At 30.1% G+C, this 18640-nt stretch overlaps 1 protein-coding gene across 1 annotated transcript in view; it reads left to right on the top strand.

Moving 5' to 3' along the window:
- The first annotated feature begins 403 nt into the window (after nt 1–403).
- LOC129619142 (transcription initiation factor TFIID subunit 1-like) overlaps nt 404–18640 on the top strand; it is a 48287-nt gene continuing 30050 nt past the window's right edge. Inside the window, exon 1 of the mRNA XM_055534236.1 lies at nt 404–828. The gene's annotated coding sequence lies outside the window, so the exon portion shown is untranslated. The remainder of the gene's footprint in view (nt 829–18640) is intronic.

Genomic DNA, 18640 nt, shown 5'->3' with positions numbered 1-18640 from the left:
GAAGAATGTGAATACATATGTATGAACACTACTATTAATGAAATAAATACTATCATATTTACATACATATGAATGATCATTTGAAAATATATAGCATATAATATACATATTAGAATGAATTTTAGTTCGTACATATAGGCATAAATTTCCGTATTGAATTAATGTATAATTATATGTACACACTTACAAACTTTCGTATATATATATACTTGTATATATGCATTTTATATTCATACATATGTTTATATGTACGCTACATATATTTTCTTTAAAATTTCTTATTTAATTTTGATATAAAGTCTTCTCTCTTTAGAAACTTTTGATTTTCAAATAAAATTTTTAGTACTAATGTTGCCAGCTTCGCTACAAGTTGTATAAGTTTTTATATTTTGATTTAGTCGATTAATTTTATTTCGTTTGTGAATTTGCTAGTTTGACATTAACTTTTTTGTTGTTGTTAGTTATTTTTTATCATTTATTTTATTTTCTATTTGGAGAATTGTTAATTTTTTATTATCTTGTTTGCTTTAAAGTTAATAATTTGTCCGGTTTTCTAGTTTTTCTTTCAGAGATGATAAAAATAGAAAAAATTAAAAAAAAAGGTCTAACAAAATATTTTTCTTTCTAAATCAAATTTGATTGTTGAATGTATTTAGTGAAAATAAGCAAAACAACAAGAAAACAACATGCACCTCCGCATAAATGTATTTATCATTTTCGATAAATGCACTATTAATTTTGATATACATACATATATATATATATAAAAATCGCGCAATTTTTTAACTATGTTTACGGAACATATGTATAAAAATTCTCGAAAGAAAGGTAACTGTTGCAGTTATTTATAAATATTTCGAACTACCTATTTATTACACATTATAGAAAAAAGAAAAATTTGAAATGAAAATTAAAATGAAAACAAAAAAATAATATATAAAAATAAAAAAAATAATATATAAAATGAAAAATAAAATAATATTATAAAAATAATAAAAAGAAAATTAAAAAATAAAAATTTTTTACTTGTATTTTGAGTAAAAGTGGAAATGTGTGTAATTTTTCTGTTACATGTTTATAAAATTTCTATTTTAGGAAAAAAAATTTCATTGTATTAGAGAAAATTAAGGGAATGAACTAGTAAAAAAAGTTTTTTTAATAAGTTTAAAAAATTTTTAAAAATATTTTTTATAACTCAGTGAAATATTTTGATGTGTTACTATAGAAAATTTCGATTCTTGTGCCCATGATTTTTTTTTCTTAATGAAAGGTTTTAATTTTTAATTATGATTAAATAGGTAGATACCTGAAAATGCCACAAATAAAAATTAATAAGACAAAATTAAAACAAATATAAAAAAATAATTGTATATTTACTTTTGGAAATTATTATGGTATTGTAGAACGAAATAATAAAATTCTTATTATAAAATAAAAATATGAGACATTAAAATTTTTATCTTTACTTGCAAAGGAATTTATGAAAATTTGTACATAAAATCTTAAGTTATTTTTTACATAACTTTTTTTATATGTTTTATATGTGTATGTTTAAGTGGTTGAGTATTTGTAAAACCATTAAGTGTTCATGCATATGTATGTAAACTACTACATTTAAAGTTTTATCTTTTGTTTACTTTTCGTAAATACTCTGACCAGGGTTGCCGCCGAACGAAAAATAAAGTTTTTTTTTATTTAGCAAATTTTTAACTTAACCTCCTCAAAAACATAATTTTTTCCATTTTGTAACGAAGCTGAAATAAAAATTTTCGTTTTTGTATACCTTTTTTAAATTATTTAATTAAATATATTAATTAATACATAAAATTATAAAATACTTATTAGCTGCAAAAATTTAAAAAAATATATGTTTTTAGTTGATTCCATGCAGTATCCCACTTTTGGGGTATTATGTTCAATGGACAGCAAATTTAGTTTTTCATACAAGTTTTTATTTTTCTCAATTTTGAAATTAATTTTAACTTATTTAGACCCCCGAAATTTTGATTGGGGATAATACCCTCAATAAATATATGTATATGGATATTTTATTGAGGATATTATGTATATATATATATATATATATTTTGGATAATATCTAAATATGCAAATATTTCCATATTTAATTTTCTTTTTGGAAATTTGTGGTTTGTTTAATTAACATTTCACAAAATTTACATATTTTCAATCATCTGTATATTAAATGTATCCCGCCCTTTGATTTATAATATATTGAACTATTTTTGAATAATTTTACTAATAATTGCAATTCTCATAAGGTATTTTTTATAAGTTGTTAATTCTTATAAAATTTTGTTCTTAAAAGAATTCCTTTATAAGCAAATGTCAGAATATAACAAATGAAATACGCAAAAAGTAACGTAAATATGTTTATAAATTATACACTGCTTTAAGCAATCAGTTCGATTTTATAAAATGGAAAAATTTGATTGGAGAAAAGTAAAGAGATCATGTAGCTTTCGAAAAAAAGCCCAGAAAAAATATCTAGAGTTAAAAGCATCATCAAATTCTAATTGTCATCAATCAGACATAATCATGCCTGACGATTCTACAAATTTACAACAAAATAATAATTTTAGAGTCAAGAATTATCAGTGCCAATTTCATTTTATGTGTTGCAAACGGAAACGAATAATGATATACCTGTAAACATTATTCGTTTAGGGTTCCATTATTCTCATAAGAGGAATTTAATTCTCATAAGTCTAGTTATTAGTTACGGCCATTTTAGTATTGTCATTTTTCCTTATCTAAATTTTAACCCTAATGAGACTGAGAATTCTTTTTTTTGGAAAGAAGTCCGAAAAATATTTATTGTACAGAAATTATTAAATTAAAATTTATTAAATGCAAAATTATAGTTTTATTTGAATATAATTTAAATTTGAATAGATTTTTTTTTGCTTAACAATTCTTAAATTTTAAAATTTAAATAAAAAAAAAATGAAATAAGATATTATAGCGTTAAAAAATATGTATAAAAATTTTTTAAATTTTATTTATTTTTAGTTGGCGTTGCTTTTTTTGAAGTACTTTTGAACTTTTGTCAATAAAAATTTAATGCCAGCAACTTTTTCATTTATAATCATGGCAAAAAAATTATTTTAATTTCTTATAATTTTATAATATTAAACTTTTGAATACAAATATTTATTGATTACATATAATATACGTAAACATATGTATATTTTGTTTCATTTTTGTTCAAAACATAATTATTAAAAGCGAAATAAATATATGTATATTTTATAAAGTTCGAAGTTAGACCGATATATTTATTCTACAATGTATTGCTTTCTCTTTCTAATAAAACCATTAAAAGTGGCTTGCGAGAGTTATTCTAGTATGAGAGTTATTCTAGTATATTAGTTATTCTTATACTAGTTCTGAGAGTTCACTCACTCTTATACTAGTTCTGTTATGAAAGTTTTATGTTTTAAAAACTCTTTTAATGGGAGCTTAACTCTCATTACAAGAATTAGTAACTTTAGCAATTGCGCTCCTTTTTTTCTTATAACGATCTTACTAGGATCTTTTAGTGCTCTACAAAACTGAAATTATAAGAATAATACTCTTTAAGAATTCTCAAGATAGCTCTACCAGAGTCTTTTGAGATAAAAATTGTTACTTAGGATATAAACTGAAATTTCCAGTTGCTTTTTCAAAACTAGAACAATTTGAAACTATGAATTTTTTTCTTTTTCCAATTGTTTTTCTTTTTTCCGTTTTTCAAATTTGTTTTATAAATTTTTGTAAAACAATAGTCTATTTTTAACACTTTTTTAATTTCTTTAATAGATTATTTTTAAATCACGTTAATTTAATAACTAAAATCACAAAACTTTTTTGGGAAAAAATAAGCAATTGGCTTTGAATCTCGATTCCAATTTGAAAATGCTTGGAACAGAAAAAGAGTACTACATTATTGTCTAGTACACCCGTTGTAATTTGTCTAAGTGTAGAATACTCGACGTTCTGTTTAATTTGAAGAAATCTGTCAGACAAATTCATAAGAAGTAAACCCACGAATTGTAAATCTGTCAATTTCTTGAGTTCAAATTTTCATTTTCTTGATATGATACTTCGTCTCAAACCACATTAAATGGTTGCTTTGAGTTTTATTTTTTTTTCAAAACAGGTGTTAAAAATCATCGAAAGACAAAAATAGGGAAATCCAAACTGTCATCAAACCTGTCAATGATGGGCGACTTTTATCCAACCTAAAACGCAACTGGATGGTTAGAAACTCCCAAAACTAGTCAAACTGGCTAATCATTAATTTGGCTCCATCGTGTTTTCGTGCTTACATTCCGTGAAGGCACGGAGGTGCTATGACAGCATCCAAAGTCACACCTGGGTATTCATTTTGTTTTGGATTGATACTATAATAGCATTCAAATTTTATTGTGATGGGTTATTAAGTTTTTGTTTGTGAAGTAGGATTGGTTTATTAAGTTTTTGTTTTTTGGAACCCATGGAAAATAGGTTTGTCAACTTACATATGTTGTTAGTTGCTTCCTGTAAGTTTTTGGTCAATTCTTCAACATTGGATCCTTCTGCCAATATTGCTGTATCGTCGATAGTCGCAATAACCAATAGTCCAATAACTAACCGGTAACATACGACCAGAATATTGTTTTAAAGCACACAAGCCCTAATTTCCCTATGCGTGGTGAGCTCCTCGTCTTTTTGATTCGAAAAGGCCTGTCAGATAAATATGGTTCACTGTTCACTGTTATGATTTGCAAGTGTATCAATTTCTTACGTTTAAATAATGAAACGTCGTGCGAAATCTTCTCGATCAACTAAGCCAGGTCCAGAAATATTGTCGAATATATTTCTTCTAAAGCCTTTTCCACAGTATTTCTTATTCTGTGTACTTGCTAAATTATTGCATGCTTTATTCTAGAAGCAAATTTGTGGTTTGGAATGGATTATGGTTTATTTTCTATTATCGGCAATATATTTAATAATTTTTCAAAAAAATTTGATATCATTGGTTGTAGAGATGTCGGTTTATATGACGTTGCCTCAATCAAGGGTTTCCCTGATTTCCCTATCATAATAACTTCCGCTGCCTTCCAAGCACTAAGAAATGCTTTTCAGAAATGTCAATGTCTTTCTCTCCAGCAATGAGATCAAAACCTAGGGCCTTATTCCCGTGTAAATAGAACCATAGTGCTTTCATCCATAACAAAATCTTCTATTAAACGAACACTAGAAGTTCATTTGGTTTAAAATTTCCTTCCAAGCCATTAACAAATAGTTTAGCTTTATCCCTATTGTTTTTCGCCAATGATCCATGTGTTTTTTTTAGTGGAGGATTTGCTTCACTGGTTTCTTAGTACTCTTCGTTGTTTTCGATAACGAATAGTTGGTTTGTTTAGTTGCGATAAGCCCTTTATATAGTTCCCGCATGATTTAAAATTTTCTATTTTTTTTAGGTCTATTCACAATCGTTTTATCATCTAGGTGAAGCGACTCTTACCATTTACTTCTAGCCCTTCTTTTTTGTACTCTTAAATCAGTTATAGTCCTAGGCCAATTATTCGGTACAGGTTTAAATTCAAAGAATCTTATATTTCTCCAGTCGGCCTTCTGCGTCAATTTAATAAAACTCGTACTTTATAATTTAGTTGATCGGTAGTCGGCAGCTCAGCATTAGGTTTATATTTTAAATAACATCATGTTTGAAGCCTACCCAATCTATAGTTTTGTTATTAGTAATTTTTTGATCAAGGGTTAATATAACAGCAGAATGATCGAAATTCAAACTAAAATCATCTTCCAAGTTCCAAAGATTTGCTGAAATTCTTTAGATATAAAAAAGTCAATAAGATCCGGAACTTTGTTAGCATCAGTAGGCCAATAAGTCGTACTGCAAGTAGAATGATAGGAACATCCCAACTTCCGAATGGCTTTCCTTAGTTCTGTACTTCTAGTTAAGTAAGAATCGATTTTCTCCCGGGCATAGCAGATGGTTAAAAATATGTTACTTTCTTTATGTTACATAAATTCTTCTTCATTTGTTGGTAAACTCAATTTTAACCACAAGAAGTTGAACCTTCTCAGTCAATCTTGGATTCCTCATAAAATTTTAAGGTTTAATTAAAATCTCCTCTAGAATGATTGCTAAGGTTAGTTGCTCTATAGCATCTATAACCCAATAAATCCAATTCCTTCCCCAAGTGCGTTTCTGACAACAAACATACGCGAATATTTTTAGCTCTAAGAAAAAACTCAAATTCCTGCCTTTTTGCGTTCCACGTAGTAATTTGTATATTATTTACTGACACTCTTCTGAAATCGCTTTGGGGTTGCTAGATATACGTTAGTGTGTCTATTCTCCATAGTAGTTAGTCTCTTTCTATTTTCCATAGTAGGTTTTGCATTGTATTTGTGTCAATTTCTTTATTATTTATGTCTTTCTTAGATCTTTTATCTATACAATTTTCTGCCATTTTGGAAGCCACTTGTGAGTATGTAACACCATTATTATTACATTTTGCTGTCATATGATTACATTACCAGCACATTTAACATATTTAGCAACTATTTGGCAAAATCTTTATGTATGACCGAATCTCTGGCAGTGCGGGATGGATCCATTATTTCTAAGAAGCTCAATTTTTACTCTCATGTGCTGAAGGTATTCTATTTTATATATTTTATTTATGTCCGAAGTACATCATGAAAAAGGGCGATTTTTTAATAGTATTCACATTATTTTTGTTATTCTCCTTGTCCTTTGGATAAGTTCACACTTAATATCCTGAGACTTACATAATGAATATAGGTTTCAAACCATTACTCTAATTTTCCTCATCAATTTATTTTCATAAGTATCCCTTTCTTTATTAACAGCTTTCATTTTCACTTTCAAAATTTATTTGTGGTTGATCATTTACGTTCATTTCAATAGTTTCCGCTTTAGGGTTCTTATAAACTGCGTGTAATTAGTTATATTGCTCGATATTACAGGCGGAGGTTTATGTTTTTTACGTTGAGCAATTTTTCTAACATTTCTAGTGTTAGTTGCATTTCTAGGAAACTCTTAGCTTTTCTCTTCGCTTATACGTGATTCAATCATTGGCCCTCGTTTACTTGATGTAACAAGCGTTTTACATTACCTTCACAAATTTTATTTTTGTTTTCTTTTTTTTTTCTTTATAACTTTCTTTTCTTTTCATTGAAAAGAGATATAAGCAAAGGAATTTTCTCCCTCCGTTCATCGCAGTCAGCAATGGGTCATTGTAGCCCTCCCATATTGCACTTACAACATCCAGGTTCCAAGCAAATATCCACAGATATCCACCGGGAGTTAGAAGTGAGCTCCGCAACACTGAGAGAGCTGTGTCCAAACCATTTGCACCTTCTGGCCATACCAAGCGGTTCTGTTTAGAATTTCTTTGAGCAGGATGGAAAGAACAGCTTCGCATGATGACATTCCTCAGTATTCCCCAAGCAAAGATTCGATTCCTCCTCAAGAAGAGCACCAAGTCTGCTCTTAATGGCAGACATTGAAAGTCCACCTAAGTGGATTAACATTCTCTCCGCGCCAACTCATTTGCGATCTCGTTGTTCCTGTGCTCGCTATGTCCCGAAATGATCGTGACTCTGTGTGTTAATACAAGTTCCCCCAGTACGATCACACAGCTTCAAAAGAGTTTGGATGTGACCTTAGCCTATTGGAGCGCCAACAATGCCGCTCTGCTGTGAAATTGCGTAGGTTGTAAGATTTTCCCCTTCCTAAGTTCACTCTCAGGCACATCTGTATCGCATGTATTTCAGCTTGAAACACCGAGCAATACGGATCCAGGCTCGCGCTAATGCGTGTATTTGGCTCCATTTCTTACGCACCCGAGCCCAACACTGATTCCGGTTTGAAACCACCCGTGTACGAAACACCAGAACTAGTCCCAAAAACTGTACAACCGCGCTTTCGCATGCCTTGATTAGAAAAAACTGTTTCGTTACCACGATCGAAATGATATCGCGGGAGACAGAGTTCCGGGATGACTATTCAGAGAACGGGGTTCCTGTGTGCGGCAATTTAAGAAATCGGTAAGTTGTTAGCCGAGCTTCACGCACAATGTAGAGGTGCAACGGCGCAGTTTAACGAATCTTTCTAGACAAGCCATGGTAGCCATTCGTATTGTTCCAGTAATTCGCAGACAAGCCAACCTCGAAAGTTTCCTCAACTTGGCCGCCACACTCGCCAGTTCCATCTTGCGGCACCATACCACGGATGCATAGGTGAGGATAGGTTTAGCCGTGTATAGGCCCGTGTATAGTCACAGTGCTAATCTAGGACTATTGCAAAATAAAGAGGCTTAAAGAATCACCCTGCGGACACTCTCTTGCAGCGGAGATGTAGGTTGTGTAATCTATTTTGGACTTAATAATTCCTGTAATTAATAATAATAAACTTAATATTATGTAGCATATGTCCAATCCATCCACGCGCCGTCAAGTTGGCGCAGTCTGTCGCAGATGATACGATATGGGGTATAACCAAACGCCCTCTTGATCCAACTGAAGAAAACATCCAACGGCCACTTCCCTGGCTTACAGCGAGTTTCAGATGACCCCCACCAGATCCTATAGAGCGAAAATAGCGGAGTTTCATGGCTGATAGGCATACTGAGACTCATGCAAGGGGTTGGTCTCCAGTGCATCCTCTCGAACGTACTTATCAACCACTTTCTCTGTCGTTTTCACTAGAAAAGAGGTAAGACTAATTGAACGGAAGGCCTAGTGTGGTTGCTTGGTCGCTTCCCTGCCTTTGGAATATACGTCACTTTGGCTACTCTCCACGATAGTGGAATGTAACCCCATGCATAACTGGTGCAAAAGATTTCCAACAATGCCTTAGCAATATGTTGAAAACTCTTCTGCAACAGCGCAGCAAATATGCTATCTTAACCTGGTGACCTGAATGGCTGGAAAGAAACGATAGCCTCTCTAACTCTGCCCATCGTGAAGACAGAACGAGAACGTCTCCAACCATCTCTCTTGGGCCAAGGAGACATTGGATCAATGACCGCATCCGAGTAGTTTTGAACGATTTCCGAATCAGGAAAATGTGTTGAAGCCGTCAGTTCCGACGTCTGCTTACCATCTTCCGTCATAGTGCCATCAGTTTGTTGCATTAAATATAACCTTCTATAGTTTTCTTTCTAACAAAGGGGGAGACTTTCCAACCTTTGAGCTCTTATAAAATGGGGTCATTCATTTTTCGGTAAGTGATCTTTTTTTTCCCCTTTTCGTTTTCACCGACAGCCGTGGTCTCAGCCGACACTTCAGTTAATATCCCTACCGTATTTATATTCTTAATATTGGATATTTCATGTTCATGGATTTGTTCGGATTTTAGTGGACAAGCATGGCGGCTGTGGGTATTCCGTAAGAATTCCGAACCCATCGGGGAATTCTTGCTTTAGTTTAATTTTTTTCAAAAATTGTGTGTCTCGCCAACCTGAAGTGTTATAGAACTATGACGTTCTGAACCATTATAAAATTATGTTCTCTATAGCACTATAATTTATTTCATTTGGTTGATTTTTTTTTTATAATTGATTATTAAATAATTCAACTTTTCTAAATTGTTTTTCGCCCACGGTTCATCTGTTTTTTTCAATTTTGGACCGACTTCTTTAGTTGCCAATAAGCACTTTTATATACCTTTCGTGGGAGACTGATTTAAAATTTTCTATTTTTCTTTTGAGTATATGATAAAGTTTTCACAATTGTTTTAACGCCTGAGTGACGCTATTCTTTCCATTCATGTCTCCTCTTACTTTTTCGCACTATTAGTAAAGTTTTAGTTTTGGAGAATTCACGTATGTAAGTAAACCTATATACGTAAATTTTGTTGTAAACCTATAAATGTAAATTTTATTAAAACCGGTTCAGCTCAAGTGCAAACACAGACATACCGTATCTCTATAAATAGTTAAAATATATTTGTCGATTAAGAAGAAACACATTTCTTTAAATGATCATATTCAATTCATGTGCATTCATTTTATTACGTTATTGGCGAAAAGTTAAATATGTTGTTCTATATGAGAAAAATCAAAAATATTGTTCCTATATTCAATTATTTTTCATAATTTTGGAACTCTAGTCTGTTTCTAATGATTTAAACTTAAACTGGAAACATAAACTGGGTATTTATCAGAGTATGTAACGTAAGTGTAATAAGAAAAAGCTATCTAATAAGAATTTTACAATATGTTAAAACTTCTACGAATGACTAAATTTTTTATCTTAACTAAGAAAATATATGTATGTATGTACCTGGAAAGGTTTTAAATATTTTTTTAATTGTTATAAGTTTGTGTTTAAATACAGGGTGTTTCCAATAAGGTGGCAAATAATTTCAGGGATGATTTTTTGATCAATTTCCAGTAAAAAATTGTATGAGTGGGACGGGGCGAGCAGATAAATTCGTTTTCGCGCTACAGCCTGCTGAAGAAAAAGCTACCTGCATTTAAAAAAATGCTTATAACTTCGGAATTTTGCATCAGAGTAACTATTGAGAGCTTATTTTTCAGACTCTTTCTGTTGCTCTTTATTTTCGGTCTCACAATTAATTTAGATAAATAGTTTTCGAGATAAGGCTTGTCAAAGAATCTTTGTTTATCTTTTTGAACTTTTTTAAATCTGGAAAATCCTTGAAATTTTTTGTTATTATACTTTTTTTTTTTTGCGATATGCTAAAAGGTAATCCATATAAGAATTTTCTCTTCCTCCACAGTTTTGCCAGTAAAGCATGTTAAATGTGTTTAAAAAACATACGAAAACCCTCCCGCCCCCCACCATTTCAATTTTTTACTGAAAATTGATCAAAGAATCGTCCCTGAAGTTATTTGATACCTTATGCGAAACACCCTGTATATCAATGATATGTACATATACATATGTCGTGCTTAATCTCATGTATATGTATGCATATATAAGATTAAGCGACAAAATATGATATATATACACACATAGTACTGATGTATGTAGTACTATGTATAAATATGTAGTATCATTAAAATAGAATTTATTTACAAAACCAAAGCTTTTGGAAAAAGACTACTTATGTAAAAGTCCCGCAAAAATTATGATTGTATATTGAAGCTATACATATTTTCTAAATTTCTTTCTTTTATTTAATATAATAATAAAATTTTTTCTTAAATAAGCGAGGGAGATGGGTACATTCACATTTTGTTTAGTCTGAGTAAAAAACTGTAGGTTATTTTATATGTTTTATATGTGTTATTTTATATCATAGTATATATAGTTTATAAGTAATTCGACTTGTCCCAAGCTGTAAGTTTTCATTGGCTTGCCACTTCCACTATTCTCGAAATATCCCATTTTTATTGAGAAAAAAATGGTAATAAGAGTTGTGCGGGCAAGAAAGAAACAAAATATTGTAAACAAACGAGTGTATCAAAAATAGCGAACTGAAATAAAATTAAATTAAGTTACTTAATTTACAAAATTAAATTAATTTTGTTACTTTTATTTTGATAAAAACAAAATTTATATTTAATAATATTTTATTTTTCATTTCATAAAAATTAGGTAAAATTTTCGAATGTATGGAAGCAATAGAAGTTTAAAATTTCATATATTGCTATATTGCACATACTTATGTAATAGTACGCGGTATGATGTAGTAATATGTATGCACCCGTTTATATGGCTGCTTCAAGAGTACATATTTGAAACCTACATATTTCATGTCTTTATAAACGTCACTTAACTTTAAGCCGGCTCCACTCAAGCCAACAAAAGATTTTGATTACTTGAATTGAAATGTTAACGATGATTTGACAATTAATAGCTAAGCTTTTAAGCTGACATAACAAAAACGCAGTTGAGTTTGAATCTGATTTCAAATCAAGTACCTGAAGTTGGTATATAAACGGGGTATAGAAATAAAGCAATGTATAAAGAAAAAATATATATTAGCAATACATATGATGTATTGCTAATATTGATTTGAAATCATGTACTTTTCATAAAAATAAAAATATGAAGATGCACTGCTCAACTCTTTTAGCTAAGGGAATTTTATGTATACAAATATTGGTGAGTGATTACATTAGTACTCGTATGTAATTTAAACGCAGAGTCCAATTATTTATAAAATAGATATACTTTGATGTATGGAAGTTTGCGTTTATGTACGCTGCGCTGAAAGTTCTACATTAGAACTAAAATTTCTAAGCAGCGTGAAACAGTATGCAAAAATTTTAGCCAAGTTTTTTTTTGTTTACGTATTCTACAAATTCTGAAATGACATTGTTAATGAAATTGTACCCCAACACTTTTCGCCTTCCAATTCACTGCAAAATAAGAAAATTTTAACAAAATTTAAGAACTTAAAGAAAAGTTACTTTAATAATCCTACAATACCATTTTGAAATTTAATCTTTTTTTTAATTTTGAATTTAAAAAAAAAACAATTTCATGAGGCAGCGACAAAAATTAAACTAGAGGTCTACGCTACATTTCTAATATTTCTTTATTACAGATTCGCAAAATTTCTGATCGCATTTTATTGCAGCCAGTAATTTTCGAACGATCTATATTTTCAGTGTGTGTAGCGTGATTCTTGAAACGTATAGAACTATTCTAGAACTATTTTTCGAACAGCTAGAACTATTTTAGAACTGAATAAATGAAAACCCCTATATCATATAGATGGCAAAAAATTGTACGCGTGTGGAAGGGGGAGCGGATTCAGATATACTAGTTTTCGAGCTACAGTCTGTTGAAAAGAAAAGGTTCAGATTTTTCCTGCATAAAAATAACTGTGCGACGTAGAGTAACCGTCGGGGGCAATCAATCGCCTGCGAAACAGGCGATCTAGCATGGTTTTGAAGTTTATTCGAATTTATTTATATCCTGGAAAAATCTTTTATCCTCCTTTTAAAGCAATTTTCCCTCCCCTCCTCCATTTTAAAGCAATTTTTTGCTAGAAACTGATCAAAGAATAATCCCTGAAATTATTTACCACTTTATGCGAGACACCATGTACACATATGTTAATTGTTACACTAATACAATCACACTAGCATTTTATTTTTCTTTTAGCGATATTTGTATGATATGAATTGTTTAGTTGATGATATTTTTACCGATCGTATTGTGTATACAATAGGTAGGTGATGGGATGGCAACAAATTTTGCATATCAAATTTTCGGTGGGAATGCACTTCTCCATGGTAGGGAAGTGTAAATAAAAAAATCACTTTTAGCAACCTGCCGGTCGATCTGTCAGTTTGTGTGTGCACGTTATTTCGACTATGGCACGACACGGATTTACCAACTTTTGGGATATGTTAGGCCTCGGGAACTGCACTTTTTAGCGGGCTGGTTTACATATGTATTTAATAATTATGCAGAATATATTCAACACATTGATTTGAAATTTCACATATAAGCTTCGCTCGACCGTCCGCGAGACCCCCTAACTTTTGGAAGAAATCAGGCGTCACCAACTTAACGAGCCAAATACACATTTTTGCGTATATACACATATTCATTGAAATTTAATATATAAATTTTTCGTATTAAAACAATGAACATATAAAATTTTGGAAAGATCAGGACTCGGAAACTGATCTGAGGACCGATTTTACATTTTTTACCATATCTATGGAACAAATTAATCCAATTTCTTTAAATTTGATGTTGGAGTTCTGATTGGTACCGAAACGAGCATGGCAAGCATTTCAGGGAATTTGGGTAGCACAAAGCGAAACTCTACTAAGAGCCAAATTTACATTTTTCTAGGCATGTTAACTCTAAGCTTGCTAATGCCCTAAAAATCGGAAAAAAGTATTTAACAGGCATTTTTATAATATTCTGTAACCCTTTCACTTACCTAAATATTACACATTGCGGTCGGTTATGTGCTGATCACATCAGATTTTTTTTAGCTATTATATTTTATCAATTAAGTATTTTTTAATTTGAAATTTCATCGTATGTACAAATCGAAATATTTATTTTTAAAAATTTTCTCTTAAACGAAAATAAAATGTACACATATTTTATGAAAGTATAACATGCAATAAAGCCACCCTAAACTCAATATTAAAGAAATTAAGATTACCAAATAAAAGCATTTAAAAAAAAATCTACGTCTTTCTATCGAAGAATTTAAAAGGTTTTGCGATTAAAAACGCAAGACGCGTGTATTAACACATCAATATATGTATAAAAAAGTTGTGTACTAATTATACCTATATGCATTATTTGTTCTATACCAAGTAAGTGAGAAAAAAATTCTAATAGCATTTTTATGGTTACTATAACTAGTTTTAGCAAAAAACTAATGCATTTAAATTATTTTTAATTTTTCGTATGGATTTTTCTGTTCGCTATAATTAACGCCTTATTTTGAGATGAGACAAAATATTCATTTTTTAGACCTCACCAAAATGATGTATGAAAATGCATAGCAGTAGCATTGCTTTAACAGGTTTTTTTTTTGTTTGGCGTTTCATTTTAGTGTCATCTTTATGACTTATTATATTATGAAAGAAAGAAGCGATTTATATCTACATATATGCAACATCTTACGTGTTTTCCTTTGCGAGTTTAATTATTTTTCATTTTTAATTTGTTACATACAAAATTAACAGGGTGGTCCGAAACTGATATTGAAACGGTCATACTTTGATAAACTTCTATCTAACAAATATCCAAAACAGCTTTGAAGCACTTATAACTAGAACTAGCATATTGTTTTTCGCTCCTTTTTTTATCATTTAATATTTTTACTGATTTCTTTTATATTGATAAGTACTAGCAAATTTGAATTCAGAATTGTTAATTTTTCAATTCTGAAAATGTAATTAAGTATAATTCTTGTTTTTACTAGATTACTAGAATGATTTTTGATTTCTGAAATAATGAAAGTTCTAGACCTAAATTTTAGTTCTCTTTACTATTTTTTCGCCTTCAGAATTTATTAACACTAGTTATTTTCTTAATTTATTTTTGTAACTATCTGTGTAAACTATGTTGATTTCAATGCGAATTTCTATTATTTTTGACATATTAGTTAATTAGAAATATATGAAACTTTTATAATTTTGAAGAAACTTTGGTAAATAAAGTTAAATTTTCAACTTCATAATATTTAATTTTACATTTTAATTCAGAAAAAATGATAGCTAAAATCAACTTTGCATACACATTTTGAAGCTCATAAAATTTAATGTTGTATCTTCTAATGTTGTACCAGTTGTGTCAAATACTTTTTTAGTTTCAGAAATATTTTAGTGCAAAGTCAAAATTTAATAAAGTTGGGTGAAACCAATGGTTTGTGTTGTAGTACTTTTCGCCTCAACAAGTGAAAATACTGGTTTTAAAAATAATCCATGTACATTATTAAATTTACTTTCATTCGTATGCAATCTTTGAAATAAAGTTAAAAAAAAAATTTAAAGGGGCCTTAACATACTGCTCGAATTTAAGGGTTATTTGCGTGAGTTAGGATAAATAATTATATTTTTTGATGGTATGGTATTTCCCGTTAGCATTCTGCACTTATAGAAATTGGGGAAAGTTTGCAGTTTCGAAAATATAAGGTGCCAAAATTGAATTTTACAAGTTCAAGGCGATAACTTGAGAGGGGTTGGAGGTGGAAAAAATTTTTCTTCCAATGAAATGGACTATTTTTAGTGCCATAAAATGAACTATATTTAGTGTCGTTAAATTTTAACTATAATTTTGCTTTTGTACAGGTCAAATATAGTATACCGCGGTTCTTTTACTAGGCATTGCTTTTCTGGTCAGATTCATGAAACTTAATTTATAGGAACTTTACGGTAAGATATATCCGCTAAGTTTCTATAGAATGGTTTAACAGATTCAAGTAATTGTTATACAACAATGAAAGGTGCAGGGTATATTTCAATCGGTTTACAACCACTGAAGCGTTAATACTTGTTAATTCTTAACTTTTTATGGAATTTTCTATAAGTGTGCTCGAGAATTGTAATATTATACATATATGTATGTATGTTCAAAATAAAAATGCTAAAAGAACACTACAATTACATTTGGAAGATTAGTTTTATATAGGATCTAATTAAGTATCCTATGCAAAAGACCTTTTGTTTTTCTTTTATTGTTTTAGTTCATTTATACTTTTGTAGTGTTTATTACTATTTGTCGGTTGATATAGTTGTTATTGACGTAATCTTGTTTTGTTGCATTGACACCTATATCATTGTCAACATAACGCTGAAAAATTATAAAATTATGATTTTGCACTGATTGATACTAAACCAAAATAAAATTAAAGCTGATACTAAACCAAATGAAACAGCTTAAAGGTAAAACACAGTAAATTAAACAAAAAGAAAAAATTAATGAAGATTCAAATTATATTTATATTAATTTAGAATTCTTTTCGTAATATAATCATACCAACTAATCATAGAAATAAAGTAGGATCAGTAAAATATTGCGATTTCAAAGCACTATACGAGTACATACATATTTAATGAATATAATGAATAAGGAGATTAAAATTAGTCGATGTTTGCAAATTTTTGTTGGTTTTCATAATATTTTCACAATATTACATAAAAAATTGCTTTTACATACTATTTTAATGCATCTCATATACTCTGTAAAACTGGCATAAAAATTTTGGAATTATGGGATTTATCCAACTTTAAATACTCAAGGGCCAGGTTTTATTCTGATTTTTTTGGAGGGACAAAAAAATTTAATCAAAAACAAATAAAAATTTATATAATGAAAAAAAACAAAAAAAAAAAAATAAGAATAAAAAAAAGGCTTCATGCGTCTTAAGTTTTGCACAAAACATAAAATTATTTATTCTGGGGTTTATTATATGTATGTAATTGCGAGGACGCACAAAAATTTTAAAACGGGCCGTATCCTGGTCAGTTACATTGCTCTAAAATATTGAGCTAATTGTCATCTGCAACAATTGTTAATACTACTTACTACTTCCAATTTAGATATAGCTCGCACTACTTGTTGAAAAAATGTATTTTGTTTTTGAATACTCTTTCGTACTAAATCGCTTACCCATATTAGCTTTTCTCATTTCTCCAGGGCTTTTGTTTTTATACCCGTAAATTTACCTTAACGTTTGTAACGCTAAGAAATAATGGTCTGAGATATAGACTCATGTGTGTGTTTTTGATCAGCGTCGAATTCTGAGTCGATTTAGCTTTGTCCGTCCCAACGATAACTCAAAAACTAATTGAGCTAAAATCACCAAATTTTCACAAATGATTTTTTATAATAGTTAATGCTCGAACTCTATTTAAACTCTATTTAAAGCAATGATCAGCGTACTAGTTCGGGTAGCTGCCATACAACTTCAAAATTTATTTGACTATATTTTAGAAACTATAAAATCTGTAGTGTTTAAATTTCGCACAAGTAAAAATATTAGTAGGACCAATGTTCTTAATAAAAGTCGTTGAAATTGCTTGGCTCCTTCCGGTAGCTGCCATACAACTTCAAAAACTATTTGGTCATATCTCAAAAACCATAAAACCTGTGATATTGAAATTTCTCACAAGCGAATATATGAATAGGCCAATGTGTTTGATGAAAGTCGTTGAAATTGCTTTGCTCTTTCTGGCAGCAGATATACAACTTCAATAGTAGTTTGGCCATATCTTAGAAAATTTTGAAAACACAGTACTGAAATTTTTCATGAATTAATACGGTAATACGACAACTTAAAGTCATAGTCTGTTCCATAGTCAGCTGTTGCAAATTTATCCGCATATAGGATAACAAATTCGCACGGGTATCACAGAGTTGACACAGTCAACTCTATTTTTCTCGTTTCTATATAATTTTTTATTTCATCCTTTAATATTTCAGCTATAATCTTTCGTTCCGCTTTTGAACGAAAAAGCGGAACGAAATTGTTCGTTATTTTGAGCTTTGTATTAGTATTTAACTTATATTTGTAAATTTTTTATTTCAGTAAACTGAAGGAAGTATACTTAGAAAAACTATATCTTAGGAATACTTAGGAAAACAATGAACTCAAATTACTAATTTAATTTGCAATAAGTTTCAATCTATCTATCATATTATATTTACTGTCATTTTGAAAATAGTTTCTTTTTACCAACCGCTTATTGTATATACAATTAAGGCAGACTATGTGATGGCACCAAATTTTGTATACCGAGTTTTCGGTGGGAACGCATTCCCCCATGGTAGGGAAGTGTAAATAAACCACTTTTAGTAACCTGTCGGTCCGTCGGTCAGTCGATCTGTCGGTTTGTGTGTGCACGCGTATATCTCAAGTTCGGTTGAACCGATTTTGATGAAATTTTATATGTAAGTTTATTTCGACTATGGCACCGATTGATCAAATTTTGGGATATATCAAGCTTCGGAACCTGGATATTTTAGCGGACCTGTTTTACATTTTTGGTCATTACTTAAAATTTCATATGTAATCTTCATATATATTTTCACGCGGAATCTCCTAACTTTTGGAAGAAATCAAGTATATATCAAGTATGGAACGAGCCAAGTATATATTTTGCGTATTTAACACATAACAATCAACCGATTTGAATGTAACACT

The sequence above is a fragment of the Condylostylus longicornis genome, unplaced genomic scaffold, assembly GCF_029603195.1.
Source record: "Condylostylus longicornis isolate FDR11 unplaced genomic scaffold, ASM2960319v2 ptg000010l, whole genome shotgun sequence".
Lineage (NCBI taxonomy): Eukaryota > Metazoa > Arthropoda > Insecta > Diptera > Dolichopodidae > Condylostylus > Condylostylus longicornis.
The sequence above is the reverse complement of the archived record's forward strand: the minus strand, read 5'-3'. Positions and strand labels throughout refer to the sequence as shown.